We start from the raw sequence: 27,731 nt of genomic DNA, 5'->3' as shown, positions 1-27,731 counted from the left end.
GAAAGAGGCTTAGAGCCTGATTTCTAGTGGTGCAAAAGGAAGCTCATGTTACCATATTAAAAAAAAAAAAAAAAAAAAAAAAGCCTCATAGCCTCATGAAGAGGATTTCTATTTCCAGTAGGTGGCGATGTTGGCTTAGAAATACTATGTGCTCGCCAGGGTGGGGGTGGGGTGTGGCGGCGGGGGAGTGGGGGGAGGTGGGGGGAGAGAGAGCGAGAGAGAGACTGTTGGTAAGGGGAACAGAAGATTGGAACAGCATTCCTGAGCTACACTCCCGGTTACTAAATTCCCACACATTTGACACAGAGAGAGTAAGAGACTGCGGATAGGAAAAGGAAGGAGAGTTTTGGGACAGGATAGCTGGGGATTCTCTGCCAATACCCGAAATGGGCTGTTGGAGGCTAGGTTCGGTCCAGAGGCCTTTTGGGTAACGCCAGGAGGTGCCCTGGCCAGAAATTCTCAGTTGCCTCAGAACTTTTTCCAGCCGTGGGGAGGTTTTCCCACAAAAGGAAACTGATTCACAACATGGCCAACATTCCTGATGACCTGTGGATATTTGGGGGTTCTCCATGTTCTCACCAGCAAGTCTGTCATCTGAGTCTTTAGAACAGCAGGCACAATCAGCCTATTTAACCAGCTGATGGATGCCCATTGATTGATTTGATTTGATTTTAAAATAGAGGCTAAGATCACCTCAGAACGATAAAACAGATTTTAAGCTCACTCCCATACTTACCACGCTGTACCTTGGTTTCCCAGCCACTGCACTAAAATGATACGGCTCTGATGACTGGAGGAACACCAGGGTCGTTTGCCTCGTGGTGATTTAGATAAAATGACACAGACACACGTGGGATGGTTTTAAGGAGTGGAGAGTTTAATAGGCAAAAAAGAAGAAAGAAGCTCCCCCGTACAGAGACATAGGGAAGGGTGCTCCAGGCTGAGAGAGGAAACTCCGAGAGGTGGAAAACAGTCAGTTATATTAGGAGGCTGGAGAAAGTGACGTCTGATTTGCATAGGGCCCAGGGGATTGGTTTGACCAGGTATGTCATTCACGTAGCCCACAAAAAAACTGGCCTTCCCATCCTTGCCTTTTAATAAGCAGGGTGCCATGATGTCCTGCAAAGTGAGGTTATCTGGGTGCGGCCATGATGCTTAGTACACAGGGTGACAAGGAGAAGAGGGCGGTAATTGCCATATTGGATGGACCCAGTTTCTAACGGCTGGTATTTGCATATTAAAGCTTGCTGGCCTGGCCCTTCAAGCCACTTTTCTGCTAGACAAGAAACATTTCTGGAGCTGGTTTAAAAGAAAAAAAAAACCTTACCAAGGACCCCTTAAACTCTGTATCTGCCTAAAACAATTTCTTAATAACTCCTATAATACTATTAGCATTTACTTTGGGAGAAGTGATACTGTAATTAATACAGCAAGATCTTTACATTTGGGAAGAGAGTAGACACATTGACTAACTTTGGCTGCGTTAAATTTCAATGTGAGAACATCAAGGAAAAAAATCTCAAAAAATAAATTTAAAGAATTTAAAATCTAAGGCAACGGAAGGAAAATATTGAACAAGAAAAAGAGAGCATAGGAGGAGTAGCACAGAGGACGTAGGAAAGTTAGTGTCAATATTATTTATCTTTAATTGGGTTAATATATCACAAGTGTTTATTGTCTTAATAAACAAGCAAAGAAATAAATTAGGCAAAGGAAGACTTTGCATAGACCAGTGATGAGAATCTGTCATGAACCAAGGAGTATTACTAATCTAATTCTGTTTACCTGAGAGTTTTAAAAGATGAATAAATACATAAATGAATGAATAAATAAATATCAATGAACCCAAATGAAATCAAGAAAGAGGAGGGAAACAGAAGCATAAGAGACAAACAGAAGCCATAAAATAAGATAGAAGAATAAATACAAATATGTCAGTAATCACAATAAACGTAAAAACACTAAATGTTCCAGTTAAAAAATAAAGACTTTCAGACTACACCAAAAGTAGTATAATGTATGCTCTTTTAAAGAGACAAATATAGAGTATAAACACATTGGTAGATTTTTGTCTGTAGATTTTAAGACACATTTAAAACAACTTACTAACTTATGAATAAATTTTAAAAATGGAACAGAGCTATAAGAATGAAAGAAATAGAATTAGAAATTTCAGATATTCCAGTTAAGAAACACTAAGTCTATATGAACATGCAAGTAACTTCTATCAAAGATGCAAGAAGAGTCAAATTTCAGTTTTCCATAAAATATTATGAATGGAAACATGGATAATAGGCTAGCTTTTAACAAAAGCTGGAAAAAGAACAGTAGAGGGAAGAAAAACTTACGAGTTTTATTGTATTACATACAATAAAATAAACACATTCTTAGGCACTGATGTAAAAAGTCCTAATGAAGAAAAAAAGAAAAACTAAATCAATAATGCATTTTTAGCAGAAAACAATACAACATACCTAAAATGAGTTTTTAATTTCAGGAATGTAAGATTGGTTAAATATTAAAATCAATTTGTGTAATTCCCCTTATTCATGAACTAAACAAGAAAACAATATAAGCTTCTCAATAAATAGGAAAAGATTAATAAATTTGACATACACATTTGATACAAACTCTTAGCAAACTAGAAATAGAAGAGAACCTCCTTAGCCTACCTATCTACCAAGGAACCTCTGATAAATATAGTACTTAATTGTAAATCATCAACAGCCTTTCCTTAATATCAGAAACAAAATGACGATGTTCACTGTTGTTATTTTTATTCAATGTTGTACAGAATTCCCTATCTTGGGGTCAGCAAACTGTGGCCCATTAACCCAATCTAGTTTACTCTCTGTTGTTATATGGCCCATGAACTAAATGATTTTTTCATTTTTAAATGGTTGGAAAACAATCAAAAGAATATTTTTGACACATGAAAATTATACAAAATTTAAATTTAACTGTCCATCAGTGATGTTTTATTTCCTTACGTATCATCTATTTTGATACTATAACTACAGACTTGTATACCTGCAACAGATACTGTATGGACCACAAAGCCTATCTGGCCCCTTATAGGAAGAGCTTGAAGACCATTGCTTTGGTTGGCAGAAAGACAACAAATTAATTAGTTAAAAAGTTAGTTTTGCTTTGGTATAATTTACATACAATAAAATTAATCAACTTTAAATGTACCATTAATTGTGTTTTGAAAAATATGCACAGCTGTGTAGTCGGCACCACAATCATGATACAGAACATTTTTTATCAGTCTAAAAAGTTCTACATGCTCTTTTTTTGTGAGTTCTCTTCCCTCACATCCAGTCCCTGAGGATCTCTGATCTGTTCTCTTCATTTTCTAAAATTTCCTATAATGGTATACTGTGTCATCTTGTTTTTGAACTTCTTCCACTTAGCATAAAGCTTTAGAGGTTTGTCAATTTTTTTTGCTGTGTCAGTGATTCTTTCCTTTTTGTTGATGATTAGTATTCCATTTGTGCAGAAATGACTGGATTTATTTATACATTTCACCATATGAAGGAAACAGGTAGTTTCCACTTTTTGGCTGTTATACATAAATCTTCTATAAATATTTGAGTACAAATATTTGTGTGACTATATATTTTCCTTAGGGTAAATACCTAGAGATAAAATTGCTGGTTCATATGGTAAAGGTGTGTTTAGTTTTATTAGAAGCTGCCAAACTGCTTTCCAAGGTGGCTGTGCAATTTTCCATTCTCAACAGCAATGAATAAGCATTCTAGTTGCTTCATTCATTTGCCAGCAGGTGGTACTGTAATTTTTTTTAAATGTTGCCATTCCAGTCGGTGCGTAGAGATAGCAGGTTGTTGTAATTTGCATTTACCTGATGACTAAAAATGCTGCATCTTTTTTATATGCACATTGGCAATTTGCGTATCTTCTTTTGTAAAGTTTGCCTAATTATAAAGGGGTTATCTGTCTTTTATTATTGAATCGTAATTATTCTTTATATATTATGGATATAAGTCTTTTATTAGATATATAGTTTGCAAATATTTCCTCCCAGTTTGTGACTTGATATTTCATTTGTCTAAAAATGTCTTTTAAAGAGCAAAAGGTTTTAATTTTGATGAAGTTCAGTTGATAGTATAGTTTGTGCTTTTTGTTCCCTGTAAGAAATCTCTTTGCCTAGTCAATGGTCACAAATATTTTCCACTGTTTTCTTCTAGAAATCTTACAGTTTTAGCTCTTACATTTAATTACATTTAATCAGCTCTTACATTTAATGATCGATTTTGGGTTTATTTTTTGCATGGTGTGAGGTAAGTGTCAAAGGCCCTTATTTGGCATATGGATATCAAATTGTTACCGCAACAATTTACATTATTTGTTTATCACTGAATTACCTAGTCATTTTTGTGAAAAATTAATGGTCTATAAGGGTCTATTTATTTATTTATAATGTATTTATTAACTGTCTATTCTGTTCTATTATTTAATACATCTATTTTTAGTCTAACGTCGCACTCACTACTGTAGTAATGAGTAGTGAGTGCGATGTAGTATGGTAAGTCATGAAATTACTTAACATCTTCCAGGTTTGTTCTTCTTTTTATAATTTGTTTTGAATAGTCTATGTCCTTTGGCTCTCCATATACATATTAGAATCATTTTATTAATTTCTCCAAAGAATGTGCTGACATTTTGGCTGAGATTGCATTTAACCAACAGGTCAAGTGAGAAGGAACAGTACTCTAGCAATATTTAGTCTTCCCACCCACAAACATGGTGTATCTTTCCATTTATTCAGGAATTCTTTAATTTCTTTCAGAAACTTTTTTGTAGTTTTCAGGATCCATGTCTATTACTCTATCCTGCCCAGAAATTGAAATGGCTAAAGTATAAGGCTGAAAGGCAGAAAAAAAATACAAAAGTTGTAAGACAGAAATAGCCAAGACATGTCGAAGAACATAATTGGGTGGAGGTAATCAAGCTCTACTACACAGTTATGTGAATTTACAACCGTGTAGTGTTGGTATGGGGTTATGAAAATTAAACATTGCGAGGTAGTGGGAAGCCTAGGAGCTGATCCTCATGGATTTGGAAATTTGATTTATGATAGAGCAGTCACTGCAGGTATGTGTGGAAAGAATTTCTTACCAATAAATAGCGCTGGAAAGGCTGACCATTCATATGGAAATATAGATTCCCATATCACAGCTTTTACACAATTAATTCTCAGAGGATTGATAACCTAAACGGAACTACGTAGTACTGATAAGAATATAAACTCTAAAACTGTGGTGTCTCAACACAATAAAAATTTATTATTCGTTTTTCTGAATCAGTGTAGGTGTTCCTGGTCAGAAGGTAGCTTTTGTCCACACAATGATTCGGGGACCCAAACTCCTTTCGACTCATGGCTCCTCCACTGCCCAGCACCTCAGATGCTTCTTTTTCATCACCCTCTTCTTATGTGCCAGTGGCAATCACTGGTCCCTGTTCTCTCCATTGGTCCAGTTGTAGATATTTATTATATGGCTATTTAGGGACTAAAAGACAATTTATGTGGTTACTGTCCCCAACCTCAAAACATAAAGAAAAAGCAGATTAAAGATAACTGCAATATAAAATATCCTTCAGAAAAGAATAGGAGACAATAGTCAAATGAACTTCAAAATCCTGCCATATAGGCATTAGGAAGACTCCGTTCCCTAGCTACAGAGGAAGTTCCTTGATGAGACTCAAGTCCGTTCTCTAGGGGAAACTTCCTTTCCGCACTTCTCCACTCTCTCAGAGATTCTTATTTTTTCTCCTCTAAGGCAGTTTCAAGCTTTCAGCAAGCATCAGAATCACCTGGGGGGCTTACAGCACACATGGCTGGGCCCCATCCCTAGAGTTTCTTATTCAGTAAGTCTGGGTAATGTGCATTTCTAACATTTTCCTGATTGATTGTGATGCTGCTGGCCTGGGGACTACATGTGGAGAGCCCCACTGCCTAAGAACCCATCTGAAATGAGCTTTGAGGGGTCTGCCCTCCTTGAGAGGGCTGGATCTTCACTGCCAGCTTCTTGCTGGGGCCGGTTTATTGGAGGCATGAGGACTATTTTAAAATCACAGGCTTTTTAAAGCCAGATTGCAGTTTATTCAACAATATAATTCCCATGGACACAGTAGACTTCTCATCTATTCGATTTCAGTAAATCCCACGTATGAATAACTACATTCATTCTTCCCTCGACATAATTCTCAATCTGATTTATGTCTTTGCTTTCTGCTCCCTGTATCCCACCATTGGCTTTCTCAGTGTAATGGCAGATACCTTGAGGCCATCTCATAAAATAACTTTGAATTGGAAAGAAACAACCTTAATTTGATCTTCGCCACAAGGCCTAATCCTTTTGTGTAACTGAGAATTCCTAATGAGTCTTTCTTGCTCTAAGTATTTTTTCATTCTAATTTTTAAATCATGGTTTAGGGTACAGAAATAGCTTTGCCAATCCTTGAATCTCTAAATTTCTGGACTTTCTCCACTCCTTTCTATCTCTGCTCTCAAGACAACCACTTCTTGCTTGGACTCATCTTTTTCTTTATATACCTTGAGATAAGAGTGAGTAGAAACCAACACATGGTAACATTTTTAGCTCTTCGCAACTACTTCCTGCAGAGCTACATATCTACGAGGCATTTGATCTGCTTTCAGAATTACAGCAGGCACCATTTTATGCTACTGCATAACAGAGATCTCCATATTTCTGTCTTGCTTTATCTTTTTCCTTGCTTTCTATCACCCATCCACTATGTCAATGCCACATATTTTAGAATTTGTTAAGGTAGGTTTCCACTTGTAGGTACCAATTTCCACATTGGTTAGGGTAATACTACGTGATGAAATAAAATAGCCAAAAATTTAGTGGCTAACACAATAGAAATCCTTTTTTTTTTTTTTTTGCTCAAGTGGCTGCTGAATATGCGTGTTCCTGGTTGGCAGGTGTCTTAGGTAAGGCTGCTGCAATAAACTACCATGGACTGGGTGGCTTATGAATGACAGAAATTTACTTCTCACAGTTTTGGAGACTGGAAGCCTGCAATCAGGGTGCCAGCATGGTCGAGTTCTGGTGAAGACCTGCTATGAACCAAGAGTTCATAGAAAGTTATCTTCTTGCTGTTCTTTCTGGGGTCCCTTTTATCAGGGCACTAATCCCATTCAAGAGGGCTCTGCCCTCATGACCTAATCACTTTCCAAAGTCCCCACTTCTTAATACCATTGTATTGAGAGTTAGGATTTAAAATATAAATTTCGGAGGAACACAAACATTCAGTTTATAGTAGTAGGCTATTTACCTACACATAGTCATTCTAGCATCTATGTTCCTTCCACTTGTGGCTTCATCAGATCCTAGGATCCCAGAGTATTTGCATCTTTGTGGATGGGGAAGGAGATAATTTATCACTTCTTATATAAGCATGACATCACGTCTACTCGTATTCCATTAACAAGAACTAGTCACATGATCCCATCTAGATGCAAACAAGGGTTAACCAATCACTGACTGAGCAGTTTCTTCCTGACAATTCTATCTTCTGAAGAGAATAAGCACAAGGACTTGGTGGACAGTTAGCCTGCTTTACCACAGACCCAAAAGGGTGCAGTAACACTTTAGATGACATAGGACACTATTCTAAGAATCTAGGGGAAAAAGGATTTTTTAAACAAGCCACCAACCACATAAACCACAAATAAATTATTGATAAATTCAACTCCATGAAAACATTAAGAACTTCTATTCACCAAAATATACCACAGGGAGAGCAAAAAGACAAGCCTCAAACCAGGAGAAGATATTTGCAATATAAACCCCTGACTTTACCTATCTAGAAGATATAAAGGACTTACAAATGAATAAAAAGACAAATGGTTCAGTAGAAACTATAGGTAAAAATATATCGATACATACATGAAAAGTTGCTTAAACTCATTAGAATTCAGGGACACGCAAGATTGAGCTACAGAGAACTGCCATTTCGTATCTATCAGGTTGGTACATATTTAAAAGCTGGATAATATGAAGTATTTCTGAGGCAGTGTGGTGCAGTAAACACTTTTTACAGAGCTGTTAGGAAAGAACATTTACACGCCAATTTGGAAAACAGTTTGGCATTACCTCATAAAGGTAGTGGGTACAAGGGTATTTATTTTCTCATTATTCTTTTAAACTATGCACACACATACACACAACACATATATAATTTATTCCACAACATAAATATTTAAAACAATAATCTTTTGAGAATATGACATAAGAATTGTAGAAAAGGTGATTTGAAGTCATGCTGTAACCGCACTGGGCCTATTCTGTAACACTTGATACCTCTTCTTCATTCTAGTTTCATATTTAGAACTGTTCCTTCCTCCCATCATCATATAAGTAATGGATAGCATAGCTTCTTAGATTAATATGAAAGAGCAGTTCCAAACCAATCCACCTGATCATCTTAATCTTCCGAGGGTTGATGAATAAGGAGGCGAGAGTGCCACGCCAAGATCTCCTTTCCATCTCACCCCCCAGTCCTCTGGAGGAAGCACACCTTCTGTTTATGTCAAAAGGGTTAATTAACAAGAGTTGGTGTCACTTCCAATAATTACTAGGAATTAAAATTTACAGAAGGCACAACGAGGGCCTGGCAGCTGTACCAAAATAAATCTGCCTCTGATCATGCAGCCGCAGCTGTTACATCTCAGAACATATTTTCCAAATCACCTTGGCTTTTTCAAAGCCCAAGCATGAGTATGACCAGATTCCCACAGAGTTCCTTGGACTTGAAAACAGGAAGATGGGCCCAACAAAACACCATATGGATCTACCCTCTGGCCTTCAAAATTGAAGGGACTCATTTTCCTTTTTTCGGAGGACTGAGTTTCAAGCATTTGCTGCAGCAGCCAGAATTTAAGGCCATACATAAACTCTTCTCTTTTAACTTTCAAATGGAAATAATGAATTATTATAATAAACTGTAATATGTAGCCTAAATGAGACAGATCCTCCAGCACAGAGAAATAGTTTGAAAAATAAAGTAGAGGTTTACACCTATCTTTGTGCAACATGAGGTGAAGTCATCCTAGAATCCCTTGGTATCCTAACGGCCCTCCAGAAACCACTTTCAATGTTAAATTGAGAGCACAACCACTCCTTTAAAAATCCTTAGGCAAAATTTTGCTTCCTAATCATACATCACCTTGACGCCAATGCCAGAAACAAAACAACCACTAGAGGGCAGAGAACCTTATTAGAAATAAAAGCGCCTCAAAGAATGGAAAGCTTGAAATGCCTTCTCAGCCATATATATTAATTGCTGCGAAAGACAACATGAGGGTGGGTTGTTTATAAAATCTCTTTCTATAAAACCTGAGTCTTCCAACAAATATGAACCAAACTGGAAAAATTAGTGAATGTACATATTTTTTTTTTTCACTGATGAGCTGCGGTTCCTAACCTACCTTATAATTTAATTAACCCACAGATAACTGTTTTAAATTTTTTTCCATCCATTAGAGTCCTTTGCAAAAAGAAAAGTAGTATCCATTAAAGACTGCATGTTAGAAAAACAACACCTTCCTAATTTATTCTTAGAAAAGATTCGAAGGGAACCCTAAACCCAAAGAGATGGTGGGATATGGTGTGTGGAGATTTCATTTGGGAAAATCAGGATCCTGTTTTAGGAATCCTAATTTGCCCTGGGCTTGTTGGGATATAAGGTAATGACCATGTGGCTAGCTAATTCTTCAACTTGTTGATTTCTGGCTTTTGTTTGCATTGACACAGGCGGTTGTTATTGGTGGTGATGTTCATCTTGTGTTTCTGTGTGTCTTTCTCTCCAGAATGAAAGAAATGTTTTTCAGCTTTAGGGTCCTGCTTCATGACAAAAAGGAATTTCTAGGTCGTGCTACAACTTCCCTTGTCAACAACATTCCTTCTGTGTCTGCTGAGGTACAAAATATCTCCATATAACCAAAATCCCTGTGAGCTACAAGCTAACTCAAATAAGCATTGATGCATAAAGAAAAAATAACCTACCCTGAGGCTGCACCTGCCTAGTAAAGAATGGAGCAGAGTATGTGGGCTGAAAAGGAGATGCTTAGGGAAGTTTTTATTTATCCCAACTGGCAATCATTAGTTTCAAATCTGCATGAAGAATGGAAGTCAGGAGATAAATTGTGAAAAAAGAGTAAAAAAGAAAATCTTATGGGTTATTTGGTTAAATGGAGCTTGTGGAAGATTAGAAAAACAAATAAAAATGAAAAATGAACCAAAGGAGATACCCTATTCTAATTGAGCGCATGTGGAAAAAAATTTCCACATGGAAACTGCTGTTATGTTGTCTTTGAGAATAGGAACACGGATGAAGTGCAGTTGGAAGCTTTTGAATGGAACCCTCATCTTCAGAATAGATCAAAGAATTCCGTAAAAACTCATGTAAAATCCCTGTGGATGTCAGAGGGATCTCAAGTAAGCAGAATCCACAATGATTAAGTTTCCTTCTAAAAAGCAGTATGTGTGCTTAATTCACTACTTGGCTTGGAGTGTACTACAGTGGAGACATTTTATTTAGAAGTAACTGAGAAAAGCTGTTAAACATATAATAATGATAATGGTAATGATTATGATGTTGGTGACAATGAGAACAAACTCCTTGTAGTGCTTGGTTGTAAGCACTTCCCATATATTAACTCATTTAGCCCTTATAATAACTCTATGAATTAGAAATTATTATCTTGATGTCCATATTATGGAAGGAACTGAATTGAACTACAGGGAGATTAGAGGACTCACCCAAGGTCACATATAGAGTAAATGGTGGAAGGGGAGCTGAAACTCAAGCAAGTCTGTTTCAGGGGCTACACTTTTAACCATTGGTTAAGCTGCTTTTCTACACAATAAAAAATGCTTTGTTCACATTTTTCTTAGTACTTATTGTTGTGTGAGTAAAATGTAGAAATCTGTAAACCCATGTAGTTCAGGTGTCCCAGCCCAGTTGACTTGGATCCCTACGCAGATTAAGAAGTATGCCTCATGTATGGTGAACATTAAATCGATGCTGACTTCTTGCTATCTGTACACATTATCATCCAGATTGTGAATTTTAAAATATACAGTAGTACCTCAAATATTTCATTTTAAGGAATCAGATCTACTTATGACAATGTTAAATGGAAATCCATGTGATATGGTTCGGTTCTGTGTCCCCATGAAAATCTCACGTTGAACTGTAATCTCCAATGTTAGAGGTGGGGCCTGTTGGGAGGTGATTGGATCATCAGGGTAATTTCTCATTGCTTAACACATTCTGTTGGTGCTGTCATCACAATAGTAAGTTGTCATGAGATCTAGCGTGCAGCACCTCCTCCTTCTTTCTTCCTCCTGCTCTGGTTATGTGAAGTGCACTCTCCCTTTGCCTCCTGCCATGATTGTAAGGTTCCTGAAGCATCCCCAGAAGCCAAGCTGATGCTGCCATGCTTCCTGTACAACCTGTGGAACTGTGAGCCAATTAAACCTCTCCTCTTTATAAATTACCCTGTCTTAGGTATTTCTTTATAGCAATAAGAGAACTTACTAATACACCATGTTAAAAGGGAATCCTCCACAATTTTGCAGATTCTTGTCACCTGGAAGGAGTTGTTTGGAGTAATGTAAAGAAGGCAAGTTCAGCCACTGGTGTCGCCTACTCAACACCTCATCTCCTCCTGTATTATCTCTTCCTCATTCCCACTTTTTCCTCTTTCTTTTCTAGACCTGGCCTAACACTGAAGGATCATAAAAAATTTGCTTTCACCAAGAAGTTCAGAAACTTTAACATGACTGATGTGATAAAGTGTTGGGTCTTTCCCTGAAGGTAAGTCTTCCTCCCATTAATCATTTTAAAATAGAACATAGGCCGGGCATGGTGGCTAACACCTGTAATCCCAACACCTTGGGAGGCTGAGGCGGGAGGATCACTTGAGGTCAGGAGTTTGAGACCAGCCTGGCCGACATGGTGAAACCTCATCTCTACTAAAAAAATGCAAAAATTAGCCTGGCATGATGGCACACGCCTGTAGTCTCAGCTACTTGGGAGGCTGAGGCATGAGAATCACTTCAACCTGCGAGGTAGAGGTTGCAGTGAGCTGAGATCTTGCCACTGCACTCTAGCTTGGGAGACAGAGCGAGACTCCATCTCAAAATAATAATAATAATAATAATAATAATAAAATTCCATGACTTTGATCAAACCTGAAGGAACTCCAAAACCAAAAAAAGGTTGAGGGAGGATCTATGTGGCTCTGTGTGCATTGACATAATTTACCTACTCTTGTACTCCCTGCAAACATTAAATGCTGTAAAACATGGGTTTTCTATTTAATCAAATCATACACATTTAAGGCTTTTGCTTAGCAAATTTATCTGAGCATTGGCTTGACATTTTTAAATTATGTAATCGTTAAGATAATCCTTTAGACCCTGGCTTTCGAAGTGTGATCTGCACATCTCTGAAGGTCCTCTGGATTCTTTTGAGGGATCCAAGATGTCAAAGCTGTTTTTTGTAATACTACTAAAAAATGTGTTTTGTTCTTCTCACTGTTTGTCATTTACCCTGCTGATGCAAATGTAGTGGTAGGTCTAACTGCTGGTCCCATAGCACAAACCAAGGCAGTGGTATTAAGCTGTGCTAATAGTCATCACTTTCTTCACATCCACATACTCGCAGCAAAAAAGGAATATTTCAGTCTCACTCAGAATGCTTCTAATGAAGCAATAAAATTTATTATTAATTTTTTAAACATCTAGATTCTGAAATGAACATGCTTTTAAGGCTGTGTGTGACAAAATGGGGAGTATGTGTAAAGAATTTCTGTATTCTTCAATCCATAGCTGTCTTGTGCAAACACACTTGTGCAATTACTTAAGTTGCAAGCCGAACTAGCTGCTTTTTTCATGGAACATTATTTTCTTTTGAAATAGTGACTAACAGGCAAACTGTGCTTTTCAGACTTCTGCATTTGGCCAAGAGTTTCGGAAAATCAACAAAATGCACCTGTCCTTTCAAGGAACAAAACTGACAACATTTGTTTCCAGTAATAGAGTTCAAGCTTTCATGTGAAAATTAGAATTATGGAAAATTTGTATCTGTCCCATGAGTTTGACAGCTTCCCAATTTTAAAAGGCTTTTTTGATGAGATTTGTGGTAATATTAGCAAATGTTATTTTTTTGCATTGAATAATGAAATATGTCAATATTAGGAAAATACTTAACTTAATAAACCAGTAGGTTCCAAATGACCACTGCATAAGCATTAAAAAATCAAACAAGGGTAAAGATCTATTCCAAGTGAAGATAGGCAAAAATTTTAACCTAAAAGACATGAAATGTTGTTTCAGATATTTCACATTGCAACTAATCTTTAAGAAATTACCGTATGTTGCGTTTTGGTGTTGCATCAAAGAAGAATGTCCAAAATCGTCTGAAATGACTCGTAAATATACTTCTTTTTTTCCATGTATTTCAACCAAAACAACATATCCAAATTACTTAATTAGAGCCCATCTATCCTCTAGTAAGCCAAACATTGAGGAGGGTTACAAAAACTGTAAAACAATGCCACTCTTCTCACCAGTATTTATTGCTTTGGTAAGTCTTAGTTTTTATAAATATATATTATTTGTGCCACTGTGTAATGGGTTTATAATTCTCATTTTAAAATAATAATTTAAATTTTTTTCCATTTTAATTTCTAAAATGCTATGCAGTGATAATATTAGTCACATTAAACAAAGCTCTTTTAAGTCCTCAATACTTTTTTTATGAGTGTAAAATAGTCCTGAGACCCAAAAGTTTAAGAAATTCCGCTTTAGATATCTAGTCTTAGTGGCTACAAGCTCCATGTCTTATCATGACAGAAGTGCCACGCAGTAGTGCAAAGGCTGTAAGGTTGTTGTCTACATACTTGAGTCTGATCATGACTTACCCATTTACCAGCTCTGTGGTCTTAGCTAATTAACTTGGCATCCCTCAGCCCTCAATCCCTTTACTTGTAAGATGGATATAATAACTGCTTAGAATGTTAGACAGCTTCTATGAGTTGCCACAGGTAATTGGCCTATTCCAATATCTGGAATATAGTAGGCAATAAATACATAGCAGGTCCTTTCTGTTTCCCCAGGTGCCTATATCCATTCTACAATTATGTTGTATTGCCTCTAAATCCTTTCATTTTCCTCCCAATATTACACCAAAAAACATTTGCTTATTTCTTACATAATTAATACCTTCTCTAAATCCCTTCTTTTGACAAAATTTTCTAACCAAAGTAATACACACATATGTATATATATCAGAATATAATACACACCTATGTATATATATGAATATAATATATATACAGAATATATCATAATATATATACAGAATATACATATCAGAATATAATATATATGATATATATATAATATATCAGAAATAAACGGAAGCACAGGTAATAACTAAGGTCATGCAAACAATAAGCACTGGAGCCAGAACTCCGCACAGTACACCACTGGTTCTGTATGCATCAAGTTAATATATGACTAACGGAAAATTGACTAAGTCACATCAATATCTGCTCATTTTAGAAATTTCAACAGTTTCCCCTCCCTCCTTGCATTACTACCTCCATTGGAAAACAGACAGACCTACCATCATTTATATGGGTAGACCCAGCCAACACACTTACTCCTCTTCTTCCAGGTAGTAGCTTTTTGTAACTGGAGTTACTTAAACACAATCAGATAATTGCTTCTGGTGGATAAATAGAAATAATTTAATATTTTCCTTCCACATAATTGCATTTTAATCAATTTATTGGATCAATCCTTTATTATTAATTGTTGCCTGACAGCCTATATTAACTATCTTTAAATTGCCGGGTTTGGAGAGAAAGGGAAATTGATTTTTGCTTATATCAGCATGTTTGTATCCAACAGATACTGAAACTATTTTTTTTTAAAGAACATAATCACATAAATGTCTGACACACATTGTATATAAACTCAAGTAGTAATTTCAAAACACATCATAATTTTTAGAACAGATGCTACAAAGCTACCAGAAGAATCTAAACAAGCCATTTTTGGGTGCCATGGGAATACTTTGCTTAATTTTTTCTTTTTCTTACTTAGGTGTTAAATGACTGTCATTATTTATATCATCTCCTGTGCCTAATCAAGTTAATGCATATCACCAAACATTTTTCTACAATAGGACACAACTTTTAATATTTTCCCCTAGTTCAGTGCAAAGCTTTATAGATTCATGGAATATTAAAGCTTAAGGGGCCCTGAGGGACCATCTAGTTTATCCTTCTAAATTTACAGGTGGAGAAATTACTGGCACTGTACATGGTTCACAGTGGGGAGTAGAGGCAGGGATCTGGAATGAAGGAAGGATGGGATTTGGATTTCTTTTTCTAAATTTCCTTGTCAACTCCGGTGACCCTCTGTCTTCAGAATTCTTTTTCTCTACTATGTGTTTTCTTTGATCCCTGTCCCTTTTTCTCTGTCTTGATGGCAACTGAAACAGAGGCTACAGATCTTTCTCCTTTATGCCCCAAAATTCCACTCTCTTGATGCAACCATAGGAAATAGACTTTCACTGGGAATAAGTTGGAGTAATGGCGTGAGAGGATTTTGTCTCGTCACGATATGGGAGAAGACATTAAGCTGAATATTAGATTTCTCCCTTCTTAAATCTCTCAATGATTCTGGCAATTTCTACCTTCTGGTAATTTCCACCATGTTCTTTATATATCTTCAGCTTATTACCAACTTCTCTCTCTTGTGTCTTCTCCCAGCTCCATACTGCTTTTCTGGGGACACAGTTCTTTAATCTAACTCTGTGTTCCTGCTAACTCATCCCCTTGAGGCCTTACTTTTTGTTAACTTCAGTTTTTTAGTGTATTTTCTTAAATAAAAACAGTTATTTCCATAACAGTAACTCTGATGCCAACAACAAAATAATATATATACGTTATATTTTATAAATATTATATCTTAGCAGAAGTATACTTAAGGGGCTTTTTGAACAACTGGCAAAAGTGCTTAATTCTACCAAGGGAGGTCACTGTCTTAGTCAATTTGGGCTGCTATAATGAAAAAAATAAAACCATAGACTGTGTGGGTTAAACAACAAATTTTATTTTTCACAGTTTTGGAGGCCAGGACTTCCAAGATCAGGGTGCCAGCAGATCCTGTGTCTAGTGAGGGCTCTCTTCCTAGTTTGTAGATGGCCACCTTCTTGCTGTATCCTCACATAGTCAAGAGGGAGACCATCTCTCTTGTGTCTTATATAAGGACACTAATCCCATTCACGAGGGCTCCATTCTCATGACACAATTACCTTCCAAAGGCTCCACCCTCAAATACTATCACACTGAGCATTAGTCTTTAACATATGAATTTGGAGGGGTGGGGCACAAATACTCAGTCCACCAGAGTCAGATAAAGCAACAACTTTTCTCTGGGAATAAAAGGAGGCAAAATTGGGGAGAAAATTATATCAGGCTAATAGACCAGGTAAAGGTGAATATAGTACAAGTGGCAGATTACAGGGGGTAGAGGGTGCCTAAGGTTCATGGTTCCTATGGCTGGTGGGAGAAAATGATAGGCAGTTGCATACAGGGGCGGATATCAATAGGTCTTCTTATGTTGGTAGGGAATTCACATGGGGATCCAGGGCACTTGGATCTGGTTCATTAACCTCTTTCCCAATCAGACCTGCTCCCCATCCACTCTGGCACTACCTTAGTTGGGTCCGTCACATCTTTCTTGTACTATTACATTGTTTTAAGGTACAGAGATGAGGAAAAAAATGAGCTTCAGGAAAATAGACCCCTAACTCAGGGTGTTTAGAGGAAAATATGTGGAGAAGTAGTAAGACTGAAGCTGGAGAGACAAGCAGTAGCCAAGACTCTTTCCAAGGACAACTCTGGCATCCCTCAACTCTCTTTCAGATCCCAGCTAACAAACCACCAACCCAAATGTATTTATGCAAACTCCAGGCAGGAGCATGCTTAACGTAAAAACCCTTCTTCTGACTCTCCTGCAAAAGAAACATAACCAATTTGCATTTCTAGCAAATTTCCAGCATAGTATAAAAGTTTATTACAAAAATGAATATCAAAATAAAAATATTTTATTGGTAGAGATCGAAGAAACTAGTAGAGAAACTCCATATTTATGAGAACTGGTTGTAATAACTTTAGTTATTTGAGACCATCTATGCGAACATGGAAATAGCCTCATTATATGTAAACACAGAATAGTAGTTATTAAAATTTTATTCTTTTTGTACTGTACTCAAACAAAAAGAGAAACAGAACCTAAGGTAGGTTTTCTATGAACGTGGAATCAGAGAAACAAGTATATGTGAAAAGAAACTGCAGAGTTAGCAAATATTTTCTGGAATATCTAAAATTTTTATTAGAAAATCCAAGATGCCACATAGCTAGCGCCAGCTATTGGCCTAACCTTAACCATGCAGACCTGGCCATGCCCTGCATGGGGATGTCCACAGTCATCCAAACCAGCAGGCTGCCTTTTGAAGTGCTCTCTGCCACATCACATGTATACACATGCCTGCATATTTTTTCTCATACACAGAACTATCCTGCAAAATCTGTATTACTCTAAATTTTACAGATGAGACAAAAGTCTCAGCTACTGAATGAGTGCTCAAGGCTATAGAATTGATAAGCCAATATATAATTCAGATTCTTGCTTCTCAAAAGCTAGCCCTTTTCTCCTCGCACCTTCCTGTTCTCATGGAATCAGCTTTTCCCATGGGACTTATAAGCTAGCTAGAGTCTTAAAGCCTTTCCCTTGATATATGTTGCAAGAAGATAGCAATAATTTGAACCATCTAAACTTGTGGTTCATAGTTCAAACATGTTTACTATTTACTCATGAAGTTCTTTTGAATACTAGTTGTCCCTACTTTGCAGATGTAAGCTGAAACCATGCAAAATGGTTTTAATAGTCAATGTGAAAATTCTTTCTGTAACTTTTAAAAATTTTTTGTGAAATCATTACTCTTGTCAAGTTTGTAAATGTACTAAAAATGATGAAAATAGTAAAATTAATGTTTAGTATACTATAATTGAAAACACAAACACTGAGGATGAAAGCATTTTATTATTTGTAAAAAATTAAGAGTGCTTTAGGATATGAGGGCGATCTGGCTGAGACGTCTGTTACCCTATTGATCGCCAGGGTTGATTCGGCTGACCTGGCTGGCTAGGCGTGTGTGCTCTTCTTCCCTCACCGCTCTATGTGCATCCCTCCTGTCCCTCCCTAAGTGCGCGCTCCGTGGAAGAGGTCGTCCCCCAGAGAAGAGGACCAGTCTTTGAGCAAAGGTATAGGAGTAGCTGCACCCCCATGCTAGACTCTCCAAACAAGCTCTTTTGTTTTTTAAGACGGAGTCTCACTCTGTTGCTAGGCTGGAGTGCAATGGTACGATCTCAGCTCACTGTAACCTCCACCTCCCTGGTTCAAGTGATTCTCCTGCCTCAGCTTCCTGAGTAATTGTGACTACAGGCGCACACTACCACACCCAGCTAATTTTTGTATTTTTAGTAGGTATGGGTTTTCACCATTTTGGCCAGGATGGTCTCGATCTCCTGACCTCCTGATCTATCCGCCTTGGCCTCCCTACGCGCTGGGATTACAGGTGTGAGCCACCACGCCTGGCCAACAAGCTCTTAAAAGTAATTTAGAGCCATGGGTGGCTAGGACTGGGGACATGGCTGCCACTTAAACAGCAGAAGGCATGAATGCCGGTCGCTGCCAGCTTGGTTCCAGTGGGGACGGTGTCTTTCACGATGAGACGATGAAACTTTAACAGCTGGCACTGGATAATCAGAGAGCACTGCTTAAGAAGAAGCAGAGAAAAAAGCACCTTCAGCCATCAGCCATTCATGGTGCAGCCAAATCCAGAAGTCAGGCTAAGTTGGGTGAAGCCAAAGGCCAATGAGGAGCGGACTCCTTTGATGGACTCTCATACCCCCCCCCCCCCACAGAGCAATGTCGTCTTCATGGCATTGATGGTCTGGCTGCTGTCATGAAGCCAGATGCTCAAGATTTGGAAACCAAAGTTCATGTTCTTTCAGTCAGCTCCCCTGTTCTGGGAGAAAATGCTGAAGAGAGTGTTGATGGGGAAAACACCTTGGATACTGCTTCCAAGCCAGATCTTCAGAAGATTTTCCAAAAACAATAGTATCTCAGATAGTCTGAACTTTGATGAGGAGACTGATGGCGAGGAAGAAGAAGGAAAGAAAATAAGATCCCAGGCTACATATTCAGAAAAAGAAAGACCCAATTCCGCATCCAGCCTGCACTCGACCACAGATGCAAATGCTTCCGGTTCCTATGCTGCTGCCCAACCGGCCGGTAACGAGCTGGGGGAAGTGGAGGAACTGGAGGACTTTGCTTCCGTTTTCGATTTTGCAGCCCAACCGCTGCATAACCGGCTGCGAGAAGTGGAGGGCCTGGAGGACTTTTAAGCATAGTCCTGCCCCTTGAAGTGTCACAGTAAGATGTCATATAATCAGGGATAAAAAAAGGAATGGATTGGGGCCCCTGCTCCACTTACTGTATATACTTGGAAAAAGAAGAAAATCAGAGACATTTCTTCTTACAGCTAGAAAGCGGGAAAAGAGCAAATCATGCAACTGCCTTATCTCCACTGATCCAACTGATTTATCTCGTGAAGGAGGAAGGTATACTGGCAAACTTAGATCCAACCTCAGGGGAACCAAGTTTACAGTTTATGACCGCGGCGTCTGCCCCATCATGGCCGGAGTCTGGTAGGGAAGGCTCACACACGGCAGGAGCTGGCTGTCGTCTCCTGTGAAACAGGTGAAGTGGGATCTGAAGGTCCTAGGAAAATGTCTGTGACCATTCCCGAAATGACGGTGAATCACGAGCGGATCCCATTTCAGCCATGAAATAACTACGACAGCTTGTTCTCAAGATGGCAGAACAAAACTATGGTCCGGGTGCGGTGGCCCACACCTGTAATCCCAGCATTTTGGGAAGCAGATGCGGGTGGATGGCTTGAGGCCAGGAGGTCGAGACCAGCCTGGCCAACGTGGCGAAATCTTGGCTCTACAATACAAAAATTTACCGGTTCAGTAGCGTGCCTGTCATCCCAGGTATTCGCGGGGCTGAGGCACGAGAATCTCTGGAACCCCGGTGCTGGAGGTTGCAGTGAGGCGAGATCGTGCCACTGCACTCCAGCCTGGGTAGAGCGAGACTTTGTCTCAAAAACAAAAAACAAAAAACAAAAAACAAAACAAAAAAAAAAAAACAGGTGGCAGGAGAGGCTTTGGGGAGGATTCCCAGTGAACGCGAGCCCTGCAGGCCTAGGCAGGGCTTTGGGCTTTCTTCTTGGCTCCCTGAAGCCTGGATCATGGGCACGAAAGGTGTTTTGCTAAGTTTTTTGGATTATCAGCACCCCTCTGCGTATTATGTGACTCATAGACCAGTTTGCCCTTCCCAGAATGTGTCTGAAACTTGAGAAAGCAAGAGTTCTGTGAGCTCTGCTGTCAGCACCGTTCAGCCACAGCCCTTGTGCACATAACTGCCAGCATTGGGCGAGGCACCTGTGGCGGCTGCTCCCTTTGATTTCCCTTCTGTGGACTGACCTCTCATCCCTGCCTATGCTACACCACATTAGATAAGCATGTTAAGGAGAGCCAACTGGGAGCTGCGAAGACCCTTGGCTCATCTCCCACTGACAAGTCCCACCTGCTGGGTGTGGACAAGACTGTTTCCATCTCAGTCATGCTTCTCCTCAAGTGCCTCCCGCACAGCCGTGCCCAGAAGCCTCACAACTCGTCACCATCACTCCTCCCCCACTCTCCACTCCCCTTCCCCACACTGTCATCCTGAGGCACTGCCTGGCAAGCTACCTTCACTGAACGCAGAAGCTAAGGAGAACTTAACGGTGGGCCTACTGGACCTCATCCTGTTCTTCCTCCTCCCTCTGGCTTAAAGAGATATATAAATAACCTAATTTCACATAATTCCCGTTTGTGTGTGCAATTATTGGTTTTATATAAGTCCTATTTATACCTTTTATATGTTATAGAAATAAAAGTTAATTTCCATAGAAAAAGAGAGAATAGGCAGTGCTTACCTTCTTCTCATCATAAAACTGACAACATGGAGCCAGCATCTTTTCAATGCTTTATCCGATTGTCATACTCCTTTCTAAATTTAGATCAGCTTGCACCGTTGTATTCTTTGTGTCTTCGATGTCTTGAAGTATCTCTGAGAATTCCTATAATGTGAAGTTTTCTTCTTATCAGCTTCACTTCCTCTACGACATCTTCATTCTTTTCTTCACAACCATTCCCCTCATTTAGGTTGACAAGCTCGCCTTCACTAAGCTCCTCTGGCTGCATACTGAGTCTCTCAATGGCAGCAGCATCAACATTCCCATGGCCGGCTATTGCTTCTATGAATCCATTTATGTTTGATTTGAATTTCACATCCAATGCTATCAATTTTCATTTTTGGTTGGACAGCTTTTTTGGCCAATTCCCTCTCTTGATTGCCTATTTTTATAAAATGTCTCATAGGTCTATCACTGGGAGACAAAGAGGGAACACAACTACATGCCTTTGTTGTCTGTGTGGAAACTGAACAAATAACAAATGCAACAGTGACTGATCACCAGTACACTTTAAGAGAAGTGATTAGGTTGGTTACTGATCATGATGTACATCTGTTATTTACAAAGCGATTTAAGTAGTGAAGAGCTTGCAGCAAAATTTGTACTTCATGTCATTATTCACAATCTACCATGGGAACTAAAATTTAAACGAAGATGTTGGGTGGGCGCGGTGGCTCACACCTATAATCCCAGCACTTTGGGAGGCCGAGGCAGGTGGATCACTTAAGGCCAGGAGTTCAAGGCCAGCCTGGCCAACATGGCGGAACTCCATCTCTACCAAAAATACAAAAATTAGCCAGGCATGGTAGTGCATGCCTGTAATCCCAGTTACTCAGGAGGTCGAGGCAGGACAATCACTTGAACCCAAGAGGCGGAGGTTGCAGTGAGCTGAGATCATGCCACTGCACTCCAGCCTGGGGGACAGAGTGAGATTCTATCTCAAAAAAACAAAAACAAAAAAACCCCCAAGTTGTTGGGGCACTGACGTTATTCAACTAAACCATGATGACTGAAATTCACGCAAAGTGGAGTCATGTACAGTGAGGGCTACCTATATAAACATAATCAAACCCTGGAGTATTCTGGGATGGACGCCACTTTTTTTTTTGTCATATTGATTACTTTCCTTCCTTGTGTCTCTGACCTCAAAGGCAGTAGAGGGTGATGGCTTAACTGATCCTGGAGTTAAATTGCCTTTGGTTGCAGACTAGACTGCCGGTTCCTGTCTGGAACTTGTCTCACACCTGTTTTTCTCTGCTCCTCTATTTTCTCATCTGGTAAAACTATAATAATGACCAACCCTATCTTGTAGAGTTTTGTGAGCATTGCATGAAAGAATCTATGTAAAACCCTCAGCATGTATCAATCACAGAATAAAAGCCCAGTAAACACTTTTATTTTGATGACATTATTACTCATAGTAGGTGGTTCTGAAAAGTTATTTATTTAACAAATATTTATTGATGTTCTGCTATGTATTTGTTGCTGAGAATATAGTGGGGAAAGGTTTTTCCCCATACAGCTTACACTCTAGTGAGGCAAACATGATTTGTTCATTACAAATTAATATTCATTTAGAAAGATAAAAAATAAGCCTATGAAAAGATAGAAACATATAAAACTAATAGAAAAATAATTTCAGATAAATCATGTTAAATGCTTTTTTAAAAGTGAGGTTGTAAAACTGTTAAGTGCAGAAGAAAAAAAATAAGTGAATTTTTTGGACAGCCTAAGAGCTCTGCCCATGCTTTACGTACCTGAGAAAGAGTCACCTTTAGTCTTTCCCAACACAAATCTTTAAATCTGCCCTTTAGAAAATTATTTCCATGATGATGTATTTGCCTAGTTCTTGAAGTGAAAGAAAAAAACTGATTTCACCAATATTTACTTACTGCTGTTAACAGATCTAATGTTGAACAGCAGTTGGCCACCTCTGTACCCATTGCGAGTTTTTATCTTCTTTTACAGATGAGTGTATTTGACTATGTCATCCCAGACTTTCCTTACGATAAGTTGAGGTATTTGCTCATATAAATATTTCAGGAAGCAATAAAAGGAGACTTGGAAAGAATGCTTGAAGAGGAGATAGATCTATGTCCAGATCCTCCTCCTATAACACTTAGATGTGTTCTCCCTGTTCTTTAAGCAGAAAAACAAAAAGCACAGTTCTAAAAATACTTTATCAGTGCAATATTTCCAGATTTGAAGACTTTTAGAGAGGGCCTAAAAAGGGCCCAGCTAGGGGCTGACAGAGTAGCTGCCCTGTCTTTAGAATGCAGGCTATGAAGGGGACATCAGGCTCTCATCGTAGCACACATGGAATGTGGGAGGAAGCATTCTCCATGAATATCTTTGTATTTTGAAGAACCTTAATTATAACAACAGTGGTATTTTGACAATTCTCTCAACAATGTGGAGGAAAGGAGGCTTGGTGCTCAAATGATGTATTTCCTTGATTACTCTGAAGCTTCTCTTCATGTGGAGAGGGTCTTCTTGCAGTGTGAGGCAGACCGCTTGGGCATTCAAGGAGAAGGGGTGGGTCCTGTTCCACAAGGCAGATTAGCTGCAACCATATGCATGTACAAAAGGAATAATGAGGGTAAAACCACACAGTAGCGATTGCGAACTTTCTGCTTCCAAATTCTCCCAAGCTTTGAAGTAGGCGAAGTACAGGGCCTGCTGTCTCTGCTGAACAAATAGTAATGGTTCCAGCTGCATCCTCTCCTATACCATCCACTATTCCTTCAAAGAACTGAAAATAGAAGAAGCCAGCTTTCAAATAAAAAGTGCATATCCCAGCACTTTGGGAGGCCGAGGCAGGTGGATCACAAGGTCAGGAGATCGAGACCATCCTGGCTAGCACAATGAAACCCTGTCTCTACTAAAAATACAAAAAATTAGCCAGGCATGATGGTAGGCGCCTGTAGTCCCAGCTGTTTGGGAGGCTGAGGCAGGAGAATGGTGTGAACCTGGGAGGCAGAGCTTGCAGTGAGCCGAGATCACACCACTGCACTCCAGCCTGGGCGACAGAGACTCTGTCTCAAAAATAAAAATAAAAAAAAAGTGCGCGTCATTGTTGGTGGATCAGGTGGGCATCTTGGTGCAAAGGGTTGGGATGTGTGGCTTGTGAAATGAAGTTTGTTTTGAAAAATGGTAATGCAATCTTCTTCAGAGAAATTCATGTTTAAAGAATGCTCAAAACACTGAAAATAAAATTTAAAAAGAAAAAGAAGATCAGCAATAAAGCTATTAGGAAATACAGGTCAAAATCAAGGATTCATTAACTCGATATATATTTAATGAGAAAATACTTTATGCCAGGCAGGGCTGCTGTGTATGACTGTGCAATGTGTAGACTGCAGAAGAGCACTCAGCTGCTCACAAAGAAACTATATAGGGTGGTGGAGGCCCTAGAGTCAGACAAGTTTTTCTGTCTGGGGATAAAATGGTGAATCAAATAGACAAAGTCTGTCTCCTCACAGAGCGTACATTTCAGTGCAGGATGCAGACACATTAGTAGGAATGTATATGACAGTGTGTTGAATGTCATGTATGTGGAGTGTCATGGGTGCATGGAAGAGGACCTTGATCCACAGAGAATCCTTCTGGAGCGGCTATAGCTGGCACCATGGAGTACAGGCTGACACCTGTACATTTGTTGCTCAAATGACATATTTCCTTAATTATTATAAAGGTTGTCTGCATGTGGAGAAGATCTTCTCCCAGTGTGAGGCAGAGAGCTTGGGCATTCAAGAAGGGGCAGTTCCTGTTCCATAAGGCAGATTAGCCACAACCACACGCCTGAACAAAAGCAACAATGGGGGTAAACCCACACAGTATGTGAGCAATGGGAGCGCTTCAGACAAAGGGAGTGAAATTGGCAAAAGCTCAAGCAAAAGAAAGGCCTGATACTTTCAAGCCTCTGACTGAATTCAGTTTTAAGTGGAGCATCAAGAGTAAGGATGGAGAAGGAGCTGGAGAGGGAGGTAAGGGCTTGCTCACGCACAGCCCAGTCAACCATGCTAAAGTGTTTGGAGCAGTGAGTGAATGTTTGCAAGCAGGAAGGGGGAAGGGTCCCAGGATCTGCATTTTGCAAAGACCATTATGAATGTCAGGTCCAGATTGATTTGAGAGGAACAAGAGGAGAAAAAGGATGCATACCACACATTGCAGATTTTACTTTGGAAGCTTGTAAATAGTCTATTAAAAAATTTAAATAAATTAAAAAGGAATTAGTTAGAATTGAAAGTAAAATTCCATAAATGACCTTACCCATTTATCCACTTGGTGACAAAACCACACAGAGAAAAGTTGTTCTAAGTGATTTTAAAAAACATAAATGATTGTGTAACCCCAGTGGGATATACCCCAAGGAAAAAAATTCCCTGCAAAAAATCACTTAAACTGTTTTCAGTAATTGTTGGAGGAAATGTTAATATAATTATTCTGAGATTTTTAATCTAATATATGTAAAGCCATAAAAACATTGTAATTTTAAAGGAATTTAAAATTCGTAATACAAGAACAAGAAGGAATTGTGTTTGTATTACAAATGGTAGAGACTTAAAATTTTTTTTTAGGGAAAACACGTGAACGACATTTCTGGTGATAACAGGTGGGGCCCAAGGGTAGTCTGAAGTGGGAAGACAGAGACAAAAAAGCAAAATTATTCTACAAATTAAATAATAAGAAATTTCTGTTTTCTCTTAGCAGCTCAAGAAGGAAGGAGAATTTGAGGAAGGCTGAACTCAAAGAGAGGTGATAAAATAGAGAGAAAGGTCTCTGGAGAGATCAGCTACACCGTAGCTAGCTGGGACCTGTGGAGGACAAAGATCATTATGATATTCCCTGCAGCAGGAAGCAGCAAATGAACTGTCAGGCCAGTGAGGTCTGACACCCAATTATAAGTTGTCAAACATATACACAGTGTCTTTCCATCATACCTACATTTGTTAACGTTATTTTTATTTACCTTCTGTTTTGTGTCCAGCACTGATATTGTGCTAAATCCTTCAGACAAAGTTTGGTGCTTTCATGACCTGACTATGTGTTTGCAGTAAGTGTTTGGAGAAATGAGGGAGATGAGAGAAGAAGTGCTGTGTATGTTCACATTTTGGGGCACAGCAGTCCCCAGATCAGCTGGGGAAGCAAGGTGAGCTAGTGACAAGTTGGCCAGAAAGTATAGATGAGCAGCTAGAAACAGGAGTGGAGAGAGACAGGGTGAACCGGGGGGTGGGAGAGAGAGCTGGAAGTCTTAAGATTAAGCCAAGAAGTGTGGCAATAAGATGTTGTCACTCTGAGATGGGAGGGAGAGGTAGTCTTCATATTATGCCATATTAGATACTTATAATTGCTTGAGAGTCATACCTATGGATGTAATCTCTGCTATGCACCAACTAGCCATGAGAATTGTGGGCAAGCTATTTCATGTCCCAGAGCTTCCTCAATTTCTTACTCTGTAAGTTTCTCCTTTGTTCTTATTTGCTTCATGGCACTGGTTGACCCCATCTGTTCCTGCTCACACACAGCCAATGGATCCACAACACACAACTGCACGGGCCCAGAGGTGGCGGGCTTCACTCTCAATCACTAATTTCCAAATAGATCTGGAAAAAGAAGTTGATGAAGGGAGCTAGGTGAACTCACGGTAGTTCCTAAGAATCCCCTTTCCTTGAATGCTCAGACTGATCCTGTTTTACAGACCTTTCATGGCCCCAGTATCTTGGCACCATTTGTTATGCAAAAGTTTATCTTAGGCAGATGGGATGTCTCCAAATCTTCCATTTGCCTGGCGAGCCTAAGACAGTGTTCTTGATGTGCTTTTGCTGCCTGCCCTACTCAGCTTGGCGTTGCCTGGTGGTGGTCACTGTGCCTGTGCAGTCTCTCCATTTCCTAATGTCAGGCTCAATGCAGGGATGTGGGCTGAATCACAATTGAGGGGCGCACTGAGAGCTGAGGGAGCACTGAGAGCTGAGGGAGCACAGAAAGGTTGAGAATCAGTGAGCAAATTACCGAGTCCTTGAGGAGTTTAAATATATCTGAAATCTTGCAGCAATACAGCCAGTCCCTGGAAACAGGGTTAAATTTCAAACTTAAGCATTATAACACGTGTCTATGAAGTTTCTGTTTTGCAATGCTTAAAACTCCGGTTGACACTATGGGGCTGAGAAAAGGCCCATTTTTACTTAAAGCAATAAGTGTGCCATTCACCAAGGCAATGCTACCTTTCCCATGATAAATGGAACTGAAGCTCTTTTTGGACTGCTACCAAAAATATGCTGAGGAACATCTATCACATAAACGAGATTCCTTAATTGTTTAGCATAAAGATTTTCCAGCATTCTAAATAAATTGATTCCTCCTAGTTTAAACAAGAAAATGTGTCTTTTTTTAAAAGATATAAACAGTGACAGCTATAGAAGGATCAAATACGAAAAGAAATTTCTTCCATTAAGTCATTTCCAGAGGTTGTCGTTTTCTTAAAGACCACACACACGCTTACTCAC

At 39.1% G+C, this 27,731-nt stretch overlaps 1 long non-coding RNA gene across 1 annotated transcript; it reads left to right on the top strand.

Moving 5' to 3' along the window:
- Positions 1-210: 210 nt before the first annotated feature.
- LOC129526284 (uncharacterized) lies at positions 211-27,731 on the top strand. The gene is made up of 3 exons (XR_008670917.2): positions 211-311; positions 11,773-11,874; positions 25,939-27,731. It is a non-coding gene; the product is annotated as an uncharacterized lncRNA (long non-coding RNA).

This window comes from Gorilla gorilla, chromosome 14, assembly GCF_029281585.2.
Source record: "Gorilla gorilla gorilla isolate KB3781 chromosome 14, NHGRI_mGorGor1-v2.1_pri, whole genome shotgun sequence".
NCBI classification, from domain to species: Eukaryota; Metazoa; Chordata; class Mammalia; order Primates; family Hominidae; genus Gorilla; species Gorilla gorilla.
Note: the sequence above shows the minus strand (reverse complement) of the source record. Positions and strands in the feature narration are given on the sequence as shown.